The sequence below is a fragment of the Pagrus major genome, chromosome 18 (assembly GCF_040436345.1).
Source record: "Pagrus major chromosome 18, Pma_NU_1.0".
NCBI classification, from domain to species: domain Eukaryota; kingdom Metazoa; phylum Chordata; class Actinopteri; order Spariformes; family Sparidae; genus Pagrus; species Pagrus major.
In genome coordinates, this window is record NC_133232.1 from 27,796,971 (window position 1) to 27,809,852 (window position 12,882).

The window sequence follows — 12,882 nt, forward strand, 5'->3', positions numbered from 1 at the left end:
TGCTGTTCATTAAGGAGGAGAGAAGCCACACCCTTCACTACAGTTTCACTCCAAAGTGCTCGGACTCACGCACACTAATGTTACACTAACCGCATATTTGTTATAGAACAGCATGAGGAAGTCTTTAGTTCTTGCTTGTATCTTGGCACCTGCACATGAATTTCTCAGTTGTTTTTCTCCCTCTGCTCAATCACCACAACCACAAGTGTTGTATAACCAAACATCAACTGTGTCAGCAGATCGCTTCACCTTGCACTTCCACTATCTTTTATCATTGGGTGATGTTGCCACGGAAACAAACACATCGGTTCTGCTGACAGGCATGAGAAGCAGAGACGAATGTGACCTCGCAACATCTCTGCCTCCGTCGTCCCTGACCTGCTGTCCTTCTAATGGTCAACATGTCAGTGTCCCTCCGTGGCATTAAACAGCCCGGCTTGGCCTTTTCAGCGCGAGGGAGAGAAAGTGGCACAATGAATCAGATGAAAAACCCTGTCACTTTCCATCTCTCTGTGGTCCAGAGGTGAGTCAACGTTTAAAACAAACACAGCACCAGTTGTCAGGGCATCTATGCTTGATGCCAAACATAGCTGTACATGATAAAGTCTGAGGGCAGCGACCTGCTTGGCATCACTCCCAGTACAGGTTGTCTGCGCTATCGAGGCTACGTTCTTAGAAACTGGATCACGTATTGATTCTCAGCGCTTAAGAATTACAAGGCCATTCAGTGAACTGCTGTTAATCTATCTGGAGCTCTTTCCTGATAACTTGAAAAATTGTGTATCATAAATTGTCAAAAAAAAAATAAATGTGGTTTTAATATCAGGGTTAATATGATGCATAGTAATGTTTTACTTGTATCATACAGTGGTATTTTGCTTTTGGTTTAATAAGACATTTCAAAATTGACATTTAAAGTTATACCTTTGAAATAAAAGATGTCAAATTGTGTACTTACATGATCCCAAATGTTTCCAACAATGTTCAAACCCATAGAAATCCAGAAGTTTACTCAAAGTAATGGCGAGTTTCCTTTAGTCGCGTGTCGTTATAACTTCCAGGGAAACATCAGATACTTATGATACTTCAGAGAGTGAGGGAGGGAGGAAGTCGGCAATGGTGACAAAACAGAACATGAATAAAACTTTTAAAAAATAAGCTTGTCGGTGAAAATTTCTGACTGAGTCACGTAGAGAGATTTCCATCAGCAATGGATGTGGATGTTGGAGGACAGTGACTCCCATGATTCCATTCTACTTACGTCTTTTTGTCTAGATTTGATTGTGAAATTACATACTGTGCCTTTAATTAGTAAAAACCCCAACAAAAAGAATTTGTCCAAAAGCCCTTATGCGAGGAAAAATTGAATATTTTGTGCAGATTTTTTTAGAACTGGACTTTTTCTTTGTCACAACTGTTTACATGCTTTACTTTTGAAAATCATACATAATCCTTTCAGCCGTTCAACCTGCTGAAGTGGCACTTGGCACGCCTAAAGAGGTTAAATAAGAGTTCTGGGTTAAAAAGGTTCAGTGATTATATAGAAAAGCAAACATGCTGTGTGACTTTTGCCAAACACAAAGCGCCGTCTGTGCCCAACGTGTTCGGTACGTACATCGAGTGCTGGAACACTCAGGACCTTCTCAGGCAACATATAGCATATATCATATTCTCACACTCAGCTGTCACTTTTATGCCCCAGGCTAGAATAGTCCAATTCATGTGTGGGGCCCCGAGGTTATATCTGTGTATTTATTTACGAGGTGACAAGATAAATGAATAATAACTTTGCACCGTGTTATCAAACGGTGTATAAGGTGTGCAGTGAGTTATTAGGGACCCAGGAGAGAGATAGCAAGCCGACGGAGGAGTCAGGAATATGTGTAGGTATGCATGTTCCTGTGGGTGCACTTATTTTTTTCCTTGCAGCGCATGCTGACTCACGAGCCTCCGTACGTGCATGACTGGTCAGCTGTGTGTGTACATTATGAGTATTGTTTGCTCTGAACAGCCTGTTTTTTTGTTTGTTTTTCCCCCTCAGGAACACTCAACCTAAAAATAGAGAACAAGGTCTGACCTGCCAATGTCGCCTGCATTAAGACCTACACAACAACAGAACATTAATAAGGTCAGCCACAGCTCAAATAGCTTTTTTGCAGGGACTGTAAAGAATCATTAAAATTCACTGTTAAAATTGTTTTACTTTTAATAATCTGTAAGCCTTACCGATTCCTTTTAACCTTTAGAAATACTGTGCTCCGGTTAAACTCGGTTACGTATGTGTCAAAGTGGCAATATTGACACGCTAAATATGGACTTGGTTTCAAACTTTTAATTTGAGAGTGAGGCAGAAGTTACTTTTTATAAATAATTTAGCATCTGCATCGTCGTATGATTTAGAATACACAATGCGTCATTTATAATTAATCAACGAGGCCTTCTGCAATTCCGGTGTGATTTGAGTTTTGTTCGTTCGTACAAACATCTCAGGCTGCTTTGAGTTGTTTTTGTATCTAAGGTCTCTCAGGAAAGAGGCTGTTGTATTATTTCCTGACTGTAAAACCCATATAGCATTTTTATAGCTTTTTGAGTGATTTAAAAATCTGATTGTGATTTTTGATTGGGTACTTATTAACATTAATAAGTCTATTTATGTGTTAAAAACAGCATAATAAACATGCTTATTGTTAGAATATAAGACATATAAGACATTAATAAAAGGTTTATAATAGCATTACAAACAAATTATGTGATTATTAAACTTTTTCTAAACTATTCTGTTGCTTTATTGAGACTAATAATACTGTATTATGCATTTATTATCAGTTAACTAAGCACTTATTGAGAGTTAACTATGCTTTTTGCACCCACAGCATCTAAAGCGAGACCAGTGTCTCGTTATGGTGAGTACATCCGTTATTATGCACGTATTAATAATTGATTATTCAACTAACAACGATGCTATTGTTATCGTTATATAGTCTTAATAAAGTTAACAAGCATTTTATAAGGGCCTTATTACCTTTGAACTAACACGTATTACAAGGACCTTAATGTAAAGTGCAACCCAAAACAACAGTACCACATACATCTACGTGGATATTAATTGGATCTCAACAATTGAATGAAAACAGCTGAAAACAGAAATTAAAGCAAAAACAGTGGCAAACTGTTTTCAGTAAATGACTGCAAGACATGACCCCAGTCACACCGAAGCTGTCTTTAAATGCATTAGCCGGCAAACTAACAGAACGATAGATGACACCCATTCTGTCAGACTTAATCTCATACCACCACTTGAAAGCACAATGAAAACAGGTTGTCAGTTTAAATGGTTTACTTTTACATGTTGTGTTCTTTCACTGTGCCTAATAACCACTTGACACAAAACAAAAAGCAACAGTATGCGCAGTATGGCGCTTTGTCTTGACAGGCGGACAACATGGCATGCACACACACACACATTGCAGTATGTAGCATCCAGGAGACATCTACCTCATCAAGATAAGGAGCATCTTCAAGTGTACTAAAGGTGTGAAGAATGTGCCGCGGGGAATTATCTTACACATTTATGTAACGCTCGCAAAAAGCCTAAAGGGCATACGTGTGTGTGTCAGTGGGTTTGCGTTTCATATGCATTTGAACAGCCAGACCATTCAGGATTTTTTTTTTTTTTTTTTTTTGGCAGTTCTAGTTTCATAAGTGAGTCTTCCTTGAAGCGCATTCTGGCGCCCTTCATACATTTCGGATGAAGTCTTAAAGCGTTCTGTGAGGTTATCAAAGACGCATTTCCTTTTTTTTTCTGGGAAGTGAACAGTTCTATTTAGTATGTAAGAGGACACTGAAATTATCATTCTCATTCTCAATTCTCATTCTCATCTCAGCTTTAATCTCAATTAAAATCAGAGGAACAAAAGTTAAGCTAGTTACTCAATGAGACAGACAGTATACTTCTGCACATTCTCATGTGCAGGGGAGTGAGTTCCTTCTCACAGTCAAGACTAATGACCAAAGGTGAAGGTCAAACCTTGACACCACAGAAAACGAGCTGTGTGTCGGTGACCTTTCCGTTGCATAAGCCTCAGCGTGAGTGCCCAAGAGAATGTCCCCCAGCAGAGTTTTGTTTGTTTGTGTTTGCTTATATGCGGTTTGCATGTGGTGCGTTTGAGTTGAATGCATGTGCAGAAAAACACTTTAAAGTTTATTTTCACTGACTGCCTGAGTGCTCCCCTTGATTTCCATGCCATTGCTGCCGCCTGCTTTCCCGTATATCTCTGCAGGGCGACACAGCAGGACGGCACACTTGAATCCAGGCCGAGATATGTGTATACTCTTAACCTTTTCGTCTGCAACTGTGGCTCCACTGATGCCAAGAATTAGATCACAATGTTCTGCACTCCTTCAACTGGGAGGGTATGGGATGACCACAACATCACCTAAATAGACAATGACACTAAATCAGGCAGAGTTAATAATACCATGGGCTTATAGACATTATTGCTATAACAGACATATTGTTGCCGTTTCTGTACATTCCCCCAACACCACACATTGATAGCTCAGTGTGAATAGATTTTCAGGTTCGTCTCATCTTTGACCCAGTGACAGGTTTTGTTTTGCAGCGCAGGGGTGTGCGTTTCATTTTATTTGGGGTATGTACAAAATGTGCTTCTTGCGTGAGTTTCCTCCCTGGAAACCTGTCAAACCCATCACGCTGGCGCTGTGAGCATCTCACACTCCGCTTCGCTAACGGGTTGTTATCTGTCTGGCCTTCTTTCTCTCCGGCTGTCAGTCACCTGAACCCGGGCAGCTGGGAATGTTGTGTGATGATGTGCCTCCTCTGCAGAATCGACACCTCGCAGCCTCAAAGCTCGCCGACGCCACTTGATGACAAATGATTTATGGATCGAAGAGGCTGTGGACATGCACATGTTTATGACTGATAAATAGCACAGTCCACATCGCTATTAAACCTCTGGAGCGATAAATATCGGTATAGATTACTTTGACGAATCTGATAATTTCTGTTCTTGTTCTCACTGTTAGAAAGCTGAATGGTTTTTAATGGCACTGGTTCATTTTTGCCGTAGTTGCCATGCAATTCTTTATAATTATTTTAGGTCATTTTGTTTGTGTATTTGGATAGAACACATTCTTTAAATTGCTTTATATGCAGAAACACTAAAACATATACTCATGGTCTTTCTCTCATGACTATTTTTGATGAAAATTTGATTATTGCAGCATGTATGGAGCATGACTGAAAAACAACCCAATCATCAGAATAAATATGGGCTGCAAATCATCCCCGCCACATCCCCGAGCGACCTTTAGACTGCAGAGGTTCTCGCCTTATGAACTCACATAATTATGTAATTTTCAATGTGCCTGTAAGCGCTCAGCAGGTTTTGTGTTTGCCAGTAAAATATCAGTGTAACTGCTCGAAAGTAGCGTGTGAGACAAATAGTCTCAGGTGTGTTTGCACAATCTTTTACGCTTACCTGCTCTTCAGAATGTGTGTTAATGTGTGTGGCGGGCAATAAAATGCGTTATGTAATAAAAGTGTGAACTGCTCTGCTGAAACACATTTACTTTACCTGTACGAAATCCAGTTAGGACAAGTTTATCACTTTTTCGAAACTCTATTATGCTAAGTGTAGGTTATTATGACTAAAACACAAAGAATACTACAAAGATATAAATGTATATAGATATAATAGACATAATAGACAAATTTGAACATATTCTACGGTTTGAGGGAACATAAAATGCCAACATTTTAATCCAGCAACTGAGAATTTTTTTTTTTTTTAAAAACTGCACATCTGCGTGTCTCTGATGTCGTTACCTTCAGTTGAACTACCTTCAGTATGCAGATGAACTGATGTAATTATGTTATTTTCAGTGTCAGTAGGAGCTAAGCAGGTGTTGTGTTTGCCAGTAGAATATCAGTTTAATTGCGTGTGAGTCAAACAGTTTACATGAACTTTTACACTTCGGAGCACTTCAGAATGTGTGTTAATTTGTGTGGCAGGCAATAAAACGTGTTATGTAATAAACGCAAAGTGTGAACTGCTCTGCTGAAACACACTGACTTCACCTGTGAGCTCCAGTTAGGGCAAGTTTGTTACTTTTTCGAAACTTCATTAAGCTATGACTAAATTATTACGAATACTAGACCGATTTAATTGTAGATGGATGTGTGGTAGTGTTACGGTTTGACACTATTACTAAATGAAAATTCTTATTAAGTGTTATTAATGTCCTTCATGTCTCTACAGGTCCAACTTTCATAACAATTACATGAAAGCCATGACACATTTCTCCCAAAACGCACATTGTCTCTAATGAAATTCATTTTGTACGCTGACTCACCTCACCATTCGTCTCGCACCATATCAGGTTCACTTTGGTCTTCGCCACATTAGTAGGAGGTGGCGGCACTCGTGGGATTGAATGTTAAAAATCACATTCAGAAGTGAGAAGTAGAGATGTCAAAAGTAGCTTAAAGGCATAACGATACAGTTAGCGCTTCATCCCAAAGGGGAAACAAAGAGACAGCTGTCATAATGTTCTGCTTCCATGATTGATGATCAGACATTATTGAGTTGTGTTGATGATGTCAATACAAAGGCTAAAAAGAAAAAGAAATTAGAAAAAATCTTACATAAGAATATGTGAATTATGCAAACGTTACCTAACATATTAATCAGCATCAGGCCAGTATTTCATAGCGATATATTTGTTTTTAATTTGATTTGCTTAATAAGATTAGAACTCAGCATTCAGAATCACAAACAGATTTCATTACTATTACGAAGGCTCTCACATACAAGAAGTTTGCTTTGGTATTTTGGTGCTCAGCCGTCACAATGAACAAATTGTAAACAGAATTTTACAATAAAAAATAATTAAAATATATCTGTTAAAATTTCAAAAGAGCTTACAGTATTTAAAACGAAGAGGATTGTGTTTTCCTCAAATGTGACTTCTGAAGTGTGAAGTGCAAAGTAAAGAGATGACCGGCCGGGTTCCTGACAATCAAGAAACTTTTAATTTGGATGGTTGGGTGAATGTTACATAAAAGTACAGACTTGTAGTTATCCCTCAAAGAAGCTGCATCTGGGACGAGCCCTCGTTACGCAACAGCGGTATAAAGTAAGCTAAGAAAAAAAAAACAGGGGCGGCCTAACTTGTAATTTAAAAAAAACATAATAGCTTCAACCGCCAATATAGGAAAATAAAGATTTGGCCCACTAGCAAACAATCCTCTCTGATCCACAATAGCGCCACACAGCTGGAGACAGGTTCAACGGCTGTAAAGCAACCCTCATAAAGTTCACAACCCCGGAAAACCGCAGGAAGGCAATAAACCATCAGAGAACATGCTGTTCTGCCATCCAAAATGAGCTCGAAGGAGGCGGGCTCCCGATATGGAAGCAGGACTGGACAGGTGTGAACTTTGAGAATACCTCAAACTCACTTTGTTGCCCTGCATGCAATTATGAGATTTAATTATATGTGTTTGGTCATAGGATTCAATTATGTGTTCCCATTTGTGTTTTTTCAACACTCAGCGTGTGGCAGAGTGTAAACAGATACTGATTTATTTTTATTCCTCTGGTGAAACTACTGGAATATGATGTGTGTTTTAGCTATAATTAAAAAATGAAATCGAATTAAACGTGTGACCGAATAAATGAGATCATTGGTAAAAGTCTTTTATTTTTCCAAGATAGTTTGAGAAGGTGCCAGACTCGATGTTACGTAAGGTTTTGGCATCACCTGTTTGACATGCAAGTCACCTCGAGTTCAGCTGTCGGACTCGCCTTGCTGACTTGTTTTGATACTGTCTGCGTCCTCAGCCTGTTGGGCCGCTTTCTGTCTGCCTCACACAGCTATGATACTGCAACAAACAGGAGCAGGTCACGCATTCTTTTTTATTATTTCCCGTTTTGAAACTTATTTGAGCAAGATGAGTTGAGAAACTGGAAAGCGCTGGGAAAAACACTTCTGCTGAGTCAGCCTGTGCTTCTGTCCGCAACATGTCCCTTGTGAGTTTCCAAGAAATGAATGTGGAAACTGTAAGTGCTCACAAGACTGCCGTCTGAGAGGACTCTGCTCAGACGCTGTCAACCCATGGGAGAGAAGGGACCTGCAGATCATGTGACACGCTGAGCAGATGTCTGAAAGCTGTTTTCTTATTAAACTTTAGAGAAATTCACTGGAAAACATATTAATTTCGTATTGTTTTCCTTGCACCAACAAGGAAAAAGTGACAAATGTGGCTGTGACAACAATCACTCTCCTACTCCCACCTGTCTCAGACTGAACAATGATTGATTGTGTTTTTTAAAAACACTAGAGCCTGAGACACTATTGTTCCAGACTGAGCGCAAACAGTCACGAGACAGAAATCTTATCTATAACTGTAAATTCTGTTCAGCAAAAACTCAGTCAGTTGAAGTGCACGACGTCCGGCAAACAAGATGTTTCGTGGAAACCTGCTGATAATTTGTTAGCCTGCACGTTTTTGGTACTGTATTTAATAAATCGCTGCCATTTTGACATCGCGAGCATCCTCCTCAATCGACCACATTTCATGTGGCAAACATTGGACAAGTCGTAGCTGGAAAAGCACAGGTTTAATTAGTAACATCACTCAGGCAGCTTTAGGGCCCTGGTATTGTTCATGGCTCACTGACAATTGAAGGAATGGAGCCATTTATGTGGTGTTAGTTACACCTGTTTCTTTTCATGCTATAATAAAACTTTCAAAAGTTTTGTTGACCAAAAAACAATATTCCAGCACAATCCAGGATTGCATTGACACCTTTTTATTAGCAATTACATTAAAAACAACAGAGTGAACTAAGCGTTTCTCATGCTGCTTCATCAGATTTGCTCTGTGCTTAACTGCCAACAGATGTTTCTTTAATAATCGGGTTCGGATCGGTGGAGGATCCACACATTCCACTGTGCAAAACTGTAAACATATATTTACAAAGGATAACGAGATCCAAAAATTGAAAACAAAGTCTGGCTGATCATGCCCCAATACTTCAGAAGATACAGAATGTATACAGTTGCATAGGATACCACGAATATATAACAGTACAAGTGTGTACATTACCTCATAAAATACATATCAAACTGCTAGAAAAAAAAAAGATTAGAAGAGGTCAATAAACTTTACTACATTTCATTCATTAGAATGTATGCAATGCCAGAAGATTGTATCTTTGTCATTTCAGGATAAACACCTCACCAAACCGCTAGGACACCTATAGCCTTCACAGAAGCAACAACAAATATCACAAAGTTACTCTTTTTTAAAAAAAAAAAGTTTACTGTTGCCCACATTTTTCCTAAAATTGCCTTTTTCACGGAAGACATCTGACTTGTCAGAGCGGGAGAAGCACAGCTGTAAACATTCAAATTCATAAATTCAAATTAGCACCTGTGCTTCTCCTGCTATGACAAACCCAAATGTCAAAAGGTCAGGACTGACTGCCCTGCAGTGTACTGTGTCTCTGCCATTTCTGGAAAAACACCCAACACCTGTGCTTGACAAGTCAAACTGTCTGCGATAAAAAAGGCTGATTGCAATTTAAAACAAGTACGGTACTACTTAATACTTCACTTTTATTACCTTTTATTTTTGTTTCGTAAATTCATGTAATAAAGAAGAATTTGACTTGCAAAGCAAACATGTGTAACTGAACATTTTGCACTGATTCAAACACCTTTACAAGTTGTACTTTGATTGCAAAGCTATGCTATTCATACTTTCTGCTCCATGATTCTGATTATGCTGCTTGTTTGTTTGTTTGTTTGTTTGTTTGTTGTACTCTATGCTGCAAAACCACCTGGGGGACAAGTAAAGTTACACTTGAAATTGAACTTGAAGAGTTTCATCCCCGAAAACATATTTTGGCAAGCGACCAACAGTGTTAAGAGGGTAAATGTCACACATGGTCACAGCAGCATCTGTAACACCTGCTATTTTGCATTGAATTGCCTTTTTCGCTCCCGCTTGTTTGGGTTTTACCTGCCATGCATGTCACAGCAAAGGAAGGTTTTTCCCAGCCCTCTGTGTGATCATGAATAGAGCAGTTGCAGTGTGAAGTTTATTATAATCATCTGTTTTCTTATTCCGATATGCGTGCCTCGGTCCTGACATAACTTGCTGCTGTGCCACCCAGTCAACTCCACCCTACAGCATGTAATAAAAACAGACTAGGCAAGGATCTGGGAACATTGTGTTGATGTCAAGGCGGTAGAATGGCTCACACAGGAGGGAAGCGATCCCACTAAAGCCTACACATTAACATGTATCACATTTCTCAATTGATGCTGTCATATCTTGAAAGTCTTTTTACCATACCAGGATCAAAATTTTGGATCGTTTTTCTATGATCTCTTTATAGTCAAAAATGCATCGTGTTATTAACAAGCTAATATTGTTTATCATTCGATTGGCCCAACGGGAAACCATCTCCGGGCTTTTTAAAACACAAACATATTCCCAAGGTTGTCTAGGGTTCATTTCCTGGCCTGTTTATGTCTTAAACTTCCTGACGACTCTCTTCGCATGGGCCAAAACTGGAGCGGAGGATGGGGGATGTTTACCACACGAAGGGCACGGTCACACAAAAAGACCACAATAGAAGAGGGAGAGTTGCATAATCCCCGAAAAAACTTAATAACTGTTGAACCCATATTTGCGGTAAAAAGTAATATAAGCATAAACATGCTGCAGTAAAGTGTTCCATAAACACTGTAAACCGCCTTGATGCCTTCGTATGTCTTTTTACTGAAGTCTCAGCAACCACCCTCATCTTTAGTATATACAAAAAAACCACACAAAACCTCTGTCATTAGTTGCTTGTTTCACTCGCATTCTTATTGCTTACGTCACGTATACAAGATGCTAAATATAGATCAAGAGGCATGCTTACGAAACAACAATGTGGCCCCTCTGAGCTTTTAAATGAACTGAGAAATATGAGGGGCCACACCCAGCACCCATAAAAGAAATTAATCTTGCACTCGATTGGTTTTTCATTTTCAGCTACCCGAAAAACCAAACCACAAAGCCCCCTTTTTAGATTTTGTAAATAGAAAATCACGGACTTTTTAATTAAATTCAATTAGCGCTACGACAGAAGTTCTCTTTTCAGTTGTTGTCTCAATATGTTCAAAGTCAAAGAGGACTTGAAGTCTTGTGATTGGTGACCACTGTTGTGAAGGAGGTATTGTGCAGGTTATGCAACCATCTCCCCTTTAACCCTGCATGTGTCACATGTTAGGGTGAGGGGTCTGCAGGGCTTTAAGTTATGTGCAGGCTCTCGCTGTGCACTGGTGCCATGAACGGGGCAGTCACCGTAAATCCGAAACCGTTGGCTCATGACCTTTTGTCTTCATGAATAAGATGTCCTAAGCTGGCAGCATTCCTAAAGTAGCTTTGATCAGCTGGGATGTAAACACAGCTGACACCATCATGAAGAAAAACAAGATGTTCTCGAAGTGATCACTCGCAAGACTCAAGCCACTAGCATGCTAGCTGTACATGTTGTTTTAATATCGCTCAATTATGTTCAGTTTTTCGGAAAAACAAGCAAATTGGATTTAAAATGCTTTTTTCATGTGGTCGTGGTAAAATGGCAACACAGAATTTGTTAGTGATGGAATCAACTGTTCAGAACAAAAGCATTGTTTTCAGGAATGGCTTGTTTGTGTTTTAATTTACCAAAAAATAGATTTAGTTGATATAATAAATGGATTAAAGGTGCACTATGTTGTTTTGGGGAAGACGTTTCAATCAGAGGTGAAAGATCTTCAGTGACTGATCTTTTACGCCTAAACAAACTAAATAGACAAACTCTGTTCGTGAATAAACAAACTGACACAATGCCATACTGTTTTACTTTGTTTATATGTGGCGGACCCTGCCACCTTTCTAGCTTCATAAAGTGTTCTGGTGTCTGGTGACCTTATTTCCCTCTGGGAACAGTTTGTTTATTCAGTTACGGAAAAAAAATAATTTCTGAGTTTGTCTTATTATCTAATTAATAATGTAAATATTAAATTCTGAATTTGAATTTCCTCACCAAAACTACATAGTGCCCCTTTAAGGTCAGGCTCTCCAACAGCCCCAGGAGTCATAAACATTTTCAATTTAATGTCTTGTTTTTTGGAACATGACAAACCTCAGACCCTTAACCCTTGACCGACAGACCCCATTAACACAGTTCAACCTCTAAAATGACATTAGCAACACTCCTTATTAACTTCCAAACAGGGTGTCAGTTGTGCCCTTTCAAATCCAAAACAAACGTTTTAACAAATCATTTTGCAACATTTCATTTCAGCATGTTCAAATATATTGTCGACAGAGCATGACGGGCAGTTGTTTGTGTCCGAGATGATATCTGCAAGAGAACCCAATCACGTCAACCCACTGACCGCATCTTAGAGGTCCACCATGTTGTACAGTGTGTGGGCAAAAATAGAAAGCAATGTGTGACAGTCAACGCAGCTACATTAGATATACAAAGGCTTAGCTAAGGATTTATTTGATTATGTGTGATTCGAGGCGTAACCAGCATCTGCCCGAGGAGCTAACAGAGGCAAGACAGGTAAATCAGTAACTGACACACTAATGACCTTTCAACAATAATAAATAAATCCGACCAAGAACTTGTGTGATAGTTATGGAGACACGAACTGAAAATACATAAAGAGTTACACATTATCAATAGTGCACTAGGGCAGCAATAAACCACTCGGGCTGAGACAGGTTGTAACCGACCTGAACTTGTGTCTTGTTTTTTGCTCTCTGAATCTCTCCTTTAGAGGTCCACATTAACGAGGTCACAT